This window comes from Arachis duranensis, chromosome 5, assembly GCF_000817695.3.
Source record: "Arachis duranensis cultivar V14167 chromosome 5, aradu.V14167.gnm2.J7QH, whole genome shotgun sequence".
Lineage (NCBI taxonomy): Eukaryota > Viridiplantae > Streptophyta > Magnoliopsida > Fabales > Fabaceae > Arachis > Arachis duranensis.
The window spans coordinates 21,849,045-21,862,811 of record NC_029776.3 but is presented as its reverse complement, the minus strand read 5'-3'; the positions used below and the strand labels follow the sequence as shown (position 1 = coordinate 21,862,811).

The 13,767-nt window shown below is 30.4% G+C and overlaps 1 long non-coding RNA gene across 1 annotated transcript; it reads right to left on the bottom strand.

Moving 5' to 3' along the window:
* Positions 1 to 9,967: 9,967 nt before the first annotated feature.
* On the bottom strand, positions 9,968 to 11,112 carry LOC107488756 (uncharacterized). Its single transcript, XR_001591977.3, has 3 exons — positions 10,780 to 11,112; positions 10,627 to 10,706; positions 9,968 to 10,546 (listed from the first exon to the last, which is right to left on the bottom strand). It is a non-coding gene; the product is annotated as an uncharacterized LOC107488756 (long non-coding RNA).
* Between the last annotated feature and the right edge of the window lie 2,655 nt (positions 11,113 to 13,767).

Genomic DNA, 13,767 nt, shown 5'->3' with positions numbered 1-13,767 from the left:
ATAAATGCCCAGCTAAATTAAATTTCAGGAAGAAGTCAGAAGTTAAGGGCATTGATTGGTCTGTAAAAAAAAATTATTTGGTTTATTGTTTAAAATATATATTTAATATTTTAAAATATAAAATTATATTTGTCAAATGTACAATTTTAGTTATTTAATTTTTCTTATTAAGTTGAGTATTTATTTTTATACATTATCAAACATGAAATAAATTATTTTAATATAATTAATTAAATTTATATGGATCTATTATTAAGAGATAGGACTAAAAAAGATTAGTAGTTCACCTCCTATTCATTATAACATTAAATTAGGGAACAAAGAATTAGATAGTGTTAGGTATATTAATATGAGAAGATGACAAAATTTTATATTTGTGTAGTGGTTTGATTAGATCACTTTTTTTAGAGAGATATTTATCCCCACACTTAGTTGTTATAGGGTTGATGGTAATACTTTCCCAAGATACAATGAAACCTAAGAATTTTTTAATTAGCAATAGTAAAAAATTTTCAACTCTTTTGAACAAAATTTTTTTTTAATAGTTGATTAAAATGTACAAGGACTTATTTATACATATTGCACGTAGCAATTATGATTAGTTACGTATACAAATGGTTGTGTCTTTTCTATTGCCAATAGACACAATCCTTAAAGGGTTGTGTCCCTTCAACTAAATGGTACTAAACGGTTAGTACCCGTTTATTAATATTAACAAGTGTAATTACCCGTACTATGTATGTGATAAAATTGAAATTATAATTTTAAATAATTTTTTAAAATTATTTTAAATTATAATAATTTAATTAATAAAAAAGTAACATGTTATGCATTATCTGTCTTTTTTTAATTTAGTGTTAACTAGATTAACTCTAAAATAGTTATTAATCGGTTTTAATAATCTACTTTCTTCAATAAATCAGATATATATACTGAATGTGATCATAAATAATATAGTAATAATTAAATCTACCAAAAAATATATTGGCTATTATCACACTATAAAACAAATTAAATATAAAGCCTATTAGCACTTATAAATCTATAAAATCGCACTGTCTTTGATTCGTGCAAGGGTTTACTTACTAAATAAACTTAAAATATAAACCAAAAATATTTATAAAAGGGACCTAGCATCACTTGAAAAAATCATGAAAAATAATCAACTTACCTTATTATCCATAAAAACCATTTATATGTAAGTCGTCTTGTTCTTGTTAAATTTAAATATGACTTTTCATAATCTTATATATTAATTTTGTTAAAAAATTATAACAAAATTAAGATAAAAAAAAAAAATAAAAAATTACAAATATTTTACTTGAAGTACAAAATAGAGAAGGAGAAAAGGGATATATAAAATAATAAGATAATAATTTGAATTAATTGAGTTCATTTATTTCATTGCTTTATATATTATTTATTAAATAATTTAATGTTTATCTCAATCAAATTAAATAATAAATTAGTTATAATTAATTTGGTTTAATGAATAAAAAAAAATAAAATAATTTGATATTTACTCTAATTAAATTAAATATTTGAAGTTATTATTAATGTAATTTAATGAATAAAATAAAATATTAAATGATAAAATATTTATCCTAATCAAAATCAAATTACACAATTAATTAGTTATAATTAATACAATTGAATGAATCAAACACATTAAATTAAAAAATAATTTAGTTAATTTGTATTTTAAGGACACATTTTAAAAATATTTATTTTTCAACAATTTTTATAAAATATTTTTTATAATATTTTTAACCTATAGTCTAAAGGCACAGTTATAATAACCCATTAAAAAATATTTAATTAATTAATACAAATAATTAGTACCCGTTTATTAATATTAATAATAATATTAATAATAATATCAATAATATTAATAATATTAATTAATCAAATTTGTAAATACCTTCAATCCCTCACTATTTACAAAATTTAAATGTCATACAAGTATATGCATACAGAATGTGTCACTAAGATTAAACATTTTTAGTGTAAATTTTAAAGTTCTAACGAAGTAATAGGTGTCTAATCGATTAAACATATACTCCATATGCTATTACCAAAAATCACACACATTACTTATACCCTCCAAGTTCAAGAGTTTACAATTTTAAGCACTTATATGACCTTGTGCTCATCCTGGTTTCATGAATATTTATGGGAATAAAACTTCTAAAATTCTCTATTAGAACGGCACCACTCTTATTTTCATATAGGTGGAATCTTTTGATAGATAATATTATCATTCCATTAAGAGTTTAAACTCACCCTCCTAATTTATTGTAAATAGCACTAAATCATATACCTTAGTGCTCTAATTGCTAAATAACTTGTTATTACCCATTAAACCTTGAAACTAGTAGTCTACTAGAATAAGGTTGGGTTCCCATCATTTAGCAATAATAGGTTTTAATCCCATTTTAGCAGTAGTTTCTTTGATTTTATCCCTTGACAAACCTTTAGTCAAAGGATCTGATAAATTTTCTTGAGATCTTACATAAGTGATGGTAATTACACCATCATCTATTAGTTGCCTCACAAATTCATGTCTCAAACTTATATGTCTAGACTTTCCATTATAAACCTTATTATATACTCAAGACATGGATAATTCACTATCACAGCTTTATATCATATAACAAATTTCTTAACCATTCCGCTTCTTTACATGCGGCTGATAAAGCTACAAACTCAACCTCCATAGTAGAATGCATAATACATGTTTGTTTATTTGAGGCCCAACTTATTGCTCCACCACTTATAGTAAAAATCCATCGTGAAGTGGATTTGTTGTCACTAAGATTTGTAATTCAACTTGCGTCGGAATAACCTTCTAAAACTGAGGGATAATCACTATAATGTAATTCCAAGTTTATGGTTTTCTTGAGATAACCAAGAACTCTTATTATAACTTTCCAATGTTGATTGCTAGGCTTTCCTGTAAACCTTGATAATTTGCACACAACAAATGCTATATCAGGTCTAGTACAATACATTGCATACATTAAACTTCCTATAGCACTAGCATATTCTAATTGTGCTATAGGTCTTCCCATATTTCCTTCTAATTTAAGATTAGGATCATACGGCGTATTTAATTCTTTAATTGTGAGATGATCAAACTTTTTCAATACTTTTTTGATATAATGAGATTGACTTAAAGTAAAGCCAACTTCATTCTTATGCACCTTTATGCCTAATATTGTATCAACTTCATTCAAATCCTTCATCTTGAGTTTAGAAGTTAGATACTCCTTTGTTATACGAATTCCTTCTAAATTTGTTCCGATGATTAACATATCATCAACATATAAACAAATGATTACTCCATAATCTTTAATAAATTTTGAGTAAATACATTTATCCGAACTATTACGTGAGAAGCCATTTGATAACACCACTGAATCAAACTTCTCATGCCATTGTTTAGGCGCTTATTTTAGCTCATACAAAGACTTAATTAATTTACAAACTTTCTTTTCATTTTCGGGTAGCACATAGCCTTCCGGTTGTTCTATATAAATTTCTTCATTAAGATCTCCATTTAGAAAAGCCGTTTTAACATCCATTTGATGTATATGAAATTTATGTATGAATGCTAATACTATAAGAGCCCTAATAGAAGTCATTCTTGTCACAGGTGCATAGGTATCAAAATAGTCTAGACCTTCTTGTTGTCTAAACCCATTGGCCACTAACCTTGCTTTAAAGGTTTGTAATGAACCATCAGTATTATACTTTCTTCTAAATACCCACTTACATCCTATAGGCTTTGATCCTGGAGGCAAATCAACCAAGACCCAAGTATTGTTAGATAATATTGAGTCCATTTTATCATTTATTGCTTCTTTCCAAAAAGCAGAATCCCTTGAAGCCATAGCCTCTTTGAATATTTGAGGATCACCCTCTATGTTCATAACAATAGAAATCTTGTTTGTTACAGAATTCCTAGTTCCTTCTAACAAAAAGGTGATTGCCTGAGAAGAAATAAAATCTAGACTCAAGTCCTTTTCTTTTCTTACTCTCAAGCTCTTCCTTGGTTCAATCAAATTTTTGTTGCTTAGACGTTTATTATTTTGATTATTTATTTCTTGTGAAATGTTAGTATCATTTTGGGGATACTCTGAATTAGAAGTTGAATCATTGATAAATTTATTTTCAATAAATTCTACTTCTCTTGATTCAACAACTACATTAGACACTAAGTCTAATATTCTATATGCTTTAGAATTTTGAGCATATCCTATAAAAGTGCCTTTTATGGCTCTTGGCCAGTTATGGGTTTTGTAAATCGGAGTTTTAAAGATGAGGAACAAGTAATTTAAATGGCAGATAAAATAAATAATTAACTATAAAATAAACTTTTGGCAAGATATGAAAATTTGGAAGTCCTATCCTAATTACTCCTATGAGAATGGAAGTTAATCCCACTTAGTTAAACTTTGCGTAAGCAAGGGAAAGTCAAGTGAACTAATTGGTTAGATTTCCCAAGTCCTAGCCAGATTCTAAGGAAAGACTAGAGTTAGTGGAATTCCAGTTAATTACCCGATATAACAGTCAATCATGAATAGTTGATAACTCAAGAGCTTCCAGTTAATCAATTAAAGCCAATAATGTGGAAAGCTAAATTGAAATCATAAATATCTGAAATACGTCAAGTAGCATTCATTCAAAGCAGTAACATCTAACATGGAAAAATTCATAAGCCAATTGGGCAACATAAATCAAATACAAATAAAAGCATTAAAGTATCTCAAAGTAGAAGAGAAGTCAAAATAAAAGAATATTGAACCCGATATGAAGATGAGATAAATCCTAATTTCTAAAAATCCTAATCCTAAATCCTAAGAGAGAGGAGAGAGCCTCTCTCTCTAAAAACTACATCTAAAACTATGAAAAGTGAATTATGAAAAGCATGATGAGTCTCTGCATGTTCCCTGACTTTAATCTGTGTTTCTGGGCCAAAAACTGGGTTAAAATCGGCCCAGAATCTCTGCCAGCGACTTTTGTAATTCTGCAGATTGCGCACGTCACGCGGACGCGTCATTCACGCGGACGCGTCATTCGGTGTTTTTCTTTTCCATGCGGACGCGTCGTCCATGCCTCCGCGTCGCTTCTGCTTTTCCAATCCGCGCGTCCGCGTCACTCATGCGGCCGCATCACTGCGAATTCCTTTCTTCCGCGCGGTCGCGTCGCTGACGCGTACGCGTCACTTCTCACTGGTCTTCTCCTCAATTTCTTGTGTTCCTTCCATTTTTGCAAGCTTCCTTCCCAATCTCTCACTCATTCATGCCCTATAAAGCCTGAAACACTTAACACACAGATCAAGGCATCGAATGGTAATAAGAGAGGATTAAGATTAGCTAAACTAAGATCAAAGAAGCATGTTTTCAATCATGTAATAATTTTAGGAAGGAAATATAAATACATGCTAATTATATGAATAAATGGGTAAAGATCATGATAAAACCACACAATTAAACACATTGTAAACCATAAAATAGTGGTTTATCAATATTCTATATGCTTTAGAATTTTGAGCATATCCTATAAAAGTGCCTTTTATGACTATTGGCCCCAATTTGGTTCTCTTTTGATCAGGAACTCGATAAAAGGCTAAACATCCCCACACTTTAAGATAATTTAAATTAGGTTTCCTTCCTTTCCAAATTTCATAAGGAGAACCTTTCTATGTCTTGATGGTATCCTATTATGAATATGACATGATGTCAATAATGCTTCACCACACAAATTGTAAGGCAATTTTGCATTTAATAACATTGAATTAACCATATCCACTAAGGTATGGTTTTTTCTTTCCGCCAAACCATTTTTTTGCGGAGTATATGGAGCGAAAGATTCATGCACAATACCATATAATTCACAAAGTGATCAATTCATTAGAAAAATATTATCCACCTCGATCACTACGAAGAACTTTTATTTTCTTATTATGCATATTTTCTACTTTAATTTTATATTTCTTAAACATTTCAAAAGCTTCATCTTTATTTCTAAGCAAATACACATAAGTAAATCTAGAACAATCATCAATAAAAGTTATAAAATATCTTTTTCCTCCTCTAGTAATATTGTCATTTAGTTCACAAATATCACTATGAATCAACTCCAATAAATGTGTTCTTTCAACTATAGGAAAAGGTTTCTTAGTAATTTTGGATTGTATGCAAATATCACATTTTTTGTTAAAATCCTTGTTACTAAGATCAATATAGTTATTCTTTTGCATATATTCAATTGATTTGTAATTTAAGTGTGCTAATCTACTATGCCATAAATCACAAGAATCAACAACATACAATGAAACATTCACTTTATTAATACTAAGTTTAAACATGTCTTCAGTACAATATCCTTTTCCTACGAATACATCATTCTTAAGCAAGATCACTTTATCGGATTCCATTACAACTTTAAATCCTTTCTTACACAAGAGACTAACAGAAACTAAATTTTTTCTCAAATCTGGAACATGAAGTACATTTATTAAACTTAATTTCTTTCCAGATGTAAAATTCACTTCCACAGTTCCTTGACCACAAACTTTGGTTGAGTTGTCATTGCCCATTAAGACCTCTCTATTGTCCACTTCTTCATATGTTTTGAATTGGTTGCAATCATTGCAAACATGAACAGTAGCCCCAGAATCTAACCACCATTCAAGTGATTTTCCTTGTGTTGCTATGTTAACTTCTGTAACCATGTCAATATGCATGTTTTGTACTTTTTCTACAACCATAGCAATTAGATCCTTCTCTTCCACTAAGTCAGTCTTTGGTGCTTCCTTTTTCAGAAGTCTACATTCTTTGATATAGTGTCCTTTCTTGTGACAATGATAACACTCTCTTTGTCTCTTCTTATCTTGCTTTGAATCTTTAGAGAACTTTCTTTTCTTCTTATTAGTGTTGTTTTTACCAATATGATTCACTTTAAAATTTTGAGAAATATACACAGCATCACGTTTTCAAATTTTCTCCTTTATACGTATATGCCTTAGTAATTTCTCAATTGTGAAGTCCTCACCAAGATATAAAAGTTTCTTCCTATAACCATTCCAAGATGAAGGCAATTTTGAAATAATTGCTCCAACTTGTAATGATTCAGGGATCACCACTTGTAGATCACAAAGTCTACTTACAAGGATTTGTAATTCATGAATTTGATCTATGACAGACATAGTATCATTCATAATAAATTTAAAATATTTCATCATAATAAACTTATCTATTCATTGTCGTTCGGTATTGTACTTTTCTTCCAAAGATTTTCAAATCTCTAATGATGATTGAATTGACATGTAGAGATCGTAGAGTCGGTCGGATAAAGTATTGAGAATATGAAGTATCTTCATCACGTTTCTTTTTCAATTGAACAATCTTTTCTTTCTCTTCCGGTGTGGATTTTTTCAGCGGCATCGGCAATTGGTATAGTCTTTGGGTCAATCACATATACAAGATTGAGAACTGAAAAAAAAAACATCATCTTGTCTTTCCAATGGTTGAAGTTCGTTCCATCAAAGCGATCTAATTTGACAAACTCTTGATTCATGACCTTGAATGTAGTGTTTTGATCTTGTGCTATCTTCAAGAAATATCTCTCTAAAATTGTTGGGTATATTAGTATGAGAAGATGACAAAATCTTATATTTGTGTAGTGGTTTCAAGGCACGATTAGATCGCTTTCTTTAGAGAGATATTTGTCCCCACACTTAGTTGCTTTAGGGTTGATGGCAATACTCTCCCAGGATACAATGAAACATAAGAGTTTCTTAATTAGCAATAGTAAGAAATTCTCAACTCTCTTGAACAAAAAAAATTTCTTAATAGTTGATTAAAATGTACACTTAGTACTTGTGTTTTATATAATAGTGGACAAGAAATTATTTATACATATTGCACTTAGCAATTATGATTAGTTACGTATTCAAATGATTGTGTCTTTTCTATTGCCAATAGATACAATATTTTGAATATATACAATCCTTAAAAGATTGTGTCCCTTCAACCAAATGATACTAAACGGTTAGTAATCGTTTATTAATATTAATAATAATATTAATAATAATATCAATAATATTAATAATATTAATTAATTAAATTTATAAATACCCTTCAAAAACCCTTAAAATAATCCAATAATATTTATACTATTAAATGATTTTAGTAATAAAATATATTTTATATATTTTTTAATTATCAAATGACTCTTTTTTAATTAAATATTATTTATTAATTAAATTTTCATATATTATTTTAATAAAAAATTATCTTTTATTTTATAAATTATAATTTTATTATTCATCATTTATATTATCTTCACAATTATATCATTAATAATTCATCCATTAACTCTAGTCTATGAATACGATTATGAGATTGATTTGTAAATAACTTCAACTAATTTAATTTTTAAAACTCAAGCCTATATTATAAAATTAAGATTCAACGTCAAATAATTCTTTTGAATTGAAGAAAAAGAAAAAAACGTGAATCAACACATTTTTATTTTTGAATTCGTTAGTTGTTTTGATTTGTTAAATAGCATAAATAATTGAAAAGTCATGTTTACTGTTAATCCAATCAATTGTTTTCTTCAACTAATTAATTAAATTTCTCAACCAATTAATTAGATATGTAATAAAATCGATTGACTTGTATAAAAGCTAACTTTTGTTCGTAAAATAATCGATTATTATAAACAGAAAAGATTTTTATTCACTAATCAATTGATTCTTTGAATAAAAAATCGATTATTTTCTGAAAATTACCAACAAAAAAATGATTTCCATTCACCAATCAATTAATTGAATAAAAATATCGATTGTTTTTCTAAACGCAAAAAGACATATATGTAGATGAACCCATGCATCATGTAGATGAGCATTCCAAACATGCGTCGTGACACAGATGTTAATTACTCTAACAGTCTCTTCTATTCGCCAATTGAAAAGAAGAAAAAAGACACTCATAAAGCAGCTTGTTATATATAAGAATTGGGACACTATCACCTTAGCCCTTTGGCCCTTTTTCATCTGTTATTATATACTTAGAGTTAACAGAGTAGCACTGTATAAGCATGGCACAAGTGCATTACTCTAAATTTGTCCTAAGCTATTTTAATCAATATGCAGCAAAATCCTATGTACCAATACATAATTAATAAAATAACAAATTCAGCTTCACAAAGTTTAATTTCACCTCTTCTAATGATATCAGCCAGTTTCTTAATAATATATTTTTACATCACAGACCACTAATGTTCAACACTTCTCATGCAGAAAATATTCATATCATATAGCACCACCCAAAAAAAATCATGTACACGATGTTGAAAATTTAGTGTGTGCATAAGGGAAAAACACCTTCAAATAGTTGTTATAAGATTACATTTAGTATTACATATAAAATAAATAGACAGAGCACAATAAATACCAAAAAAGTCAATATTAGATCACTTTTCATGCTAGTAAAAAATCAGCCAAGTTGAAGGTAAAAAACGAAGGCAGTTTTAAGAAACACGGGAATAAAAAGAAAGGTTTTATCATAGTACTGATTTATAAGTGTTTCAAATAGATTATTATTGTAAGGTTTGGAAAAAAATCACTTTGTTAATGCAACAAAATAAAATTAATTGCGGCTAGAATCCAATCCAGGTAAAACTATATCAAATGCATCTTTGGGAATGTACATGCTCTCTTCCTACTTCTTGGCAAGAACAATAGGAAACTGGCCATTGGAGCTTGCACTTCCAACTGGATTTGTGTTCATAATCTATTTGATGGGAGGACTCAAACCTGATCCCGTTACTTTCATCCTTTCTCTTCTTGTTGTTCTCTAAAGTGTCCTTGTTTCATTACTTAAGAGTAATATTAACAGATCAATTCATTCAGGCTGATCATACACAGATGTGCAGCTGTATGTATACCCTAATTAGATTAATCTTTTAACATAACTAATTAATCATACATAGAGTAATATGATAATTAATCATACTCAATTCTTGTTGGTCATAGACAGAGTAATATGCTAACTCATCATACTCAATTCTTGCTGATCATACACAGAGTAATACACTAATTAATCATACTGAATTATCTATCTAGATAATCAACTCTCTATTGTTCAAATAGTTAAAGTAATGACAACAATAGATAAATGATTAGGCAGCTGAGCTTGCTCATAATGGATCAAGTCACATGAATCAAATTCCTAACTCTAAACAGCAGCAATTAACCCCAACAAATAGAAGATATAGACAAATTATTGTTCAAAAGTCTGAACCAAGAATGAAAACACGAAAAAGAGGTCAATATGGATGAACGAACCAGTGAAGGGGGATATTATCAACTTCAACCCCGGTGAGAGAAGCACTGATGGCAGCTGTGCGGCTCGACGACCAACACGGAAGCGCAAGGTGGAGCAAAGGTCAGGAATTTTGCACACAATGGCTGAGAGAGTATGGTTTCAGGAATTGTGGATAACAGGAAATAGCTCGAAAATTTTAGGGGTTTCTGCAAAATTGGAGGACTCAATTAAAGGGTATAAGATGACAGCGGAGAATGGACACATTGAATTATGATAAGATCCTCACCTGGCTGGGTTCTTCCGCTGAAGTTCACGGCTCTGCTCTTGCTCTTGGTTGGCGCGCTGCTAAAATAAACTCGCGGGTTTCTGCACAATTGGGGGGAAGAGATTATTGGTTGTGATATAAAAGGGGGAATTGAAACACTGAACTAAAACTCACCTAGCGGCGTTTATGGAAGTAGTCGCCGGGTATATTGTATGTGGCACAGGGGGGTGGGTGTGGTTCGCACCTCTGCTCTGCTTTGGTGCGCGCCAAGAATATAGGGTCAGACGAGGAATGTTGACGATATATATCCTAATTTCGCTGCGGTCTTCGCTACCCAGCCGCTATTCAGGAGCGTTTTGCGTCATTTACCAGACCGCCGGTCATCTCTGCAGCTACCCGTCCAATATGCGGCGATTTTGGCCACAGCCGCTGTTTCTCCGCCGCTACTCCCCGCTTTTGCAATAGTGATACACTTTCATTCACTAATCAATCAATTATTCCAATAAAAAAAATCGATTGATTTTCTATGGATTGCATTTCTACAAATGCGAAGAACGTATACTTGACAATTGACAAACAATGAGCAATGACTACAACAAATTGATTATGAAAAGACAATCATAAATAATATTACAATTATATTATTGGACAATTGAAAAAAATTAATGATAGATTATGAAATTATTAATCTTGGGATTAAAATAATAATATTATAATTTCAAAGTAAAAATAAATTGAGAAAGAAATTAAAAATGGATACCCATAGAACATTAAATTATTAATGATAGAATTTTAAAGATAAGATAGATGTGATAAATAATAAAATAATAATTTATAAAAAAAATAAAATTTAAAATTAAATAATATATAAAAAATTAATTAATAAATAAAATTAAAAAATAACTATTTAATAATTATTAAAAATTTAAAAAAATATATATTATTACAAAAACCATTTAATAATCTAAATATTTTGAAACTATTAAAACTGGAGTCTATATACTCAGTACTAAACAAAAAAATTCTCCAAATTTAAAAATTCTGAGGTTTCTCTTCTTCTCCCTTTTTCATTTTCAGTTTTCATATTCTCCAAATTTATGACTCATAGTCAAGGAATCTCATTCATTCTTTCTTCGGGAAGCTGTGTTTTCAGGAGCTCGAACTCGAAGAAAAGAAGACACCTATGTTTCTGTGGAGAGGTAGTAATCGTCCACCGTTCTTCAGCCGTTTTTAACCATGGTAGGAGGTATGTTACTTGTGGGAAGATACCAAAATGCAACTTTTTTTAGTGGATTAATGATTTTGATTGGATTGAGGTTGATGACGGTGCAAAGAATGGGTGGCCAAAGGAAAAGGAAAGGCGAGTTCATCGTTTTTTGTGGTGACACTCTGAGTCTTCAAATTTCAGGAACAACAAAGAATCCTAATAGAAGATTTATTTCTTACCCTAACAGAAGATACAAATTTTTTGAGTGGGTTGATAAAGTTGGTGCAAGAAGTAACGTGTCTGCTGCTGTTGTTGGAGTTGTTGGAACACAAAATTCTGCTAAGTTGGAAGCTGAAATGTGGAAATTGGATGCACAAGAAAGAAAGATAGAGAGGCTAAACGTGGAGATGGAGAGATTAATTGTTGAAGCCAGAGAAATAGATGCTTGTGTGGGTAGATTATGTGATGAGTTGAATATTCTCCAAGAATAAGTTGGGGGTTGGATAATAATATGAAAATTCAATGTAAAATGCAATATATGCTATTTATGTTTTTGATAGTCTTAATAATTAGAATGTGGTTTGCAAGAGTTTAGAGTTATTTGTGGTATGAAGTTGTAATGTAAGAGATTCTATGGCTTCAATCCAATTAAAGTTAATTATGTTTAGTTTGAATCAATTTTGCACTTTGATGTATTTTGTGTGTATAACAAATGATAGTTAGGAAGCAACTTTATCAATGTGAATATTTTAATTTTTACAATTGACAACAACTTGCAGCAAGAAGTGGCAAGAAAATATGCTACATATATTTTCATTAAGTAAGTGTTCCTGTAAACCATACTTACACAAAATATCATAACATAAGTGGTCATATATGCCACATACCTAATCCAAAATAAAGATCCAAGAAGTGCAACAATTAAAAGTGGTCAAACCTGATTACAAAATATCAAAATAGTGGTCCTATCCACATAATAAACAATAGCCACATAGACACAATTCATCACAAGATATACTATTTAATAGCAACTCCAACAACCCTAACTATAAATTTAAAGAGACTTCAGTCATCACTTAGGTCTATATGTAGACTAGGTGCCTCTTTTTGCTTCCTCACTCCTAACTTCAGCCGTCCACTTCTCCTCACACCAAATACCTTTGTCTTTGGTAAAGATTGAGAAGATGCTCTAGGTGCTTGGTGAGATTTTGCACTTGTCACAGCTAAGAGAGGCTGGAAGGCTGGCCCTTCAAGAGGTAAGGCTTGTTGTGAGGTAGCTGTGGTTGGAGCCACTGCACCGGTGGATGTGGTTGGAGCCTGAGATGCTGAAGTTGCAAGTATGAGAGGTGGTTGAGTGGAGGTAGCAACAGCAGGTGTGGTGGGTAGCTGTTGTGAAGATGCAGGTGTGGTGGGGAGTGGTTGTGAAGATGCAGCTCTACCCCTTTCTCTATCCCTTTCCTTGCCTACCTCTGTTTGCATTATTCGCTCAGATCTACGGATATTCACACCGGATCTGTTGTTGGCAGCAGGATCAGTGTCAACAGCAGCTGCAGGATCAGCAGTAGTAGCAGCAGTAGGCGCAGCAGTAAGCACAGTGTCAGCAGCATTTGGATCTTCTCCGTTGGCGGCAGTAGCAACACCAGGTTCTGAAATCAGGTAAACACCAGATTGCAACATGAATATTCAGCTTTTTTTTTTCAATCAATTTATAATCCATTTACAATTTATATATAACACAGCATAATCAATTTATAATTATCTTATAGTCTATTTATAAGGCAGCATAATCTGTTTGCGATCCAAATCAATTCACACAATTTACAACACAGCATAATATATTTTCATACACCATACATTATACTAATCACAACCTAATCCACTAAACACCTCAAATACCCTATAATTTCAAATTTAAAATAGTAAAACAATAGTTTGTAGATTCAGATTTGCATGAT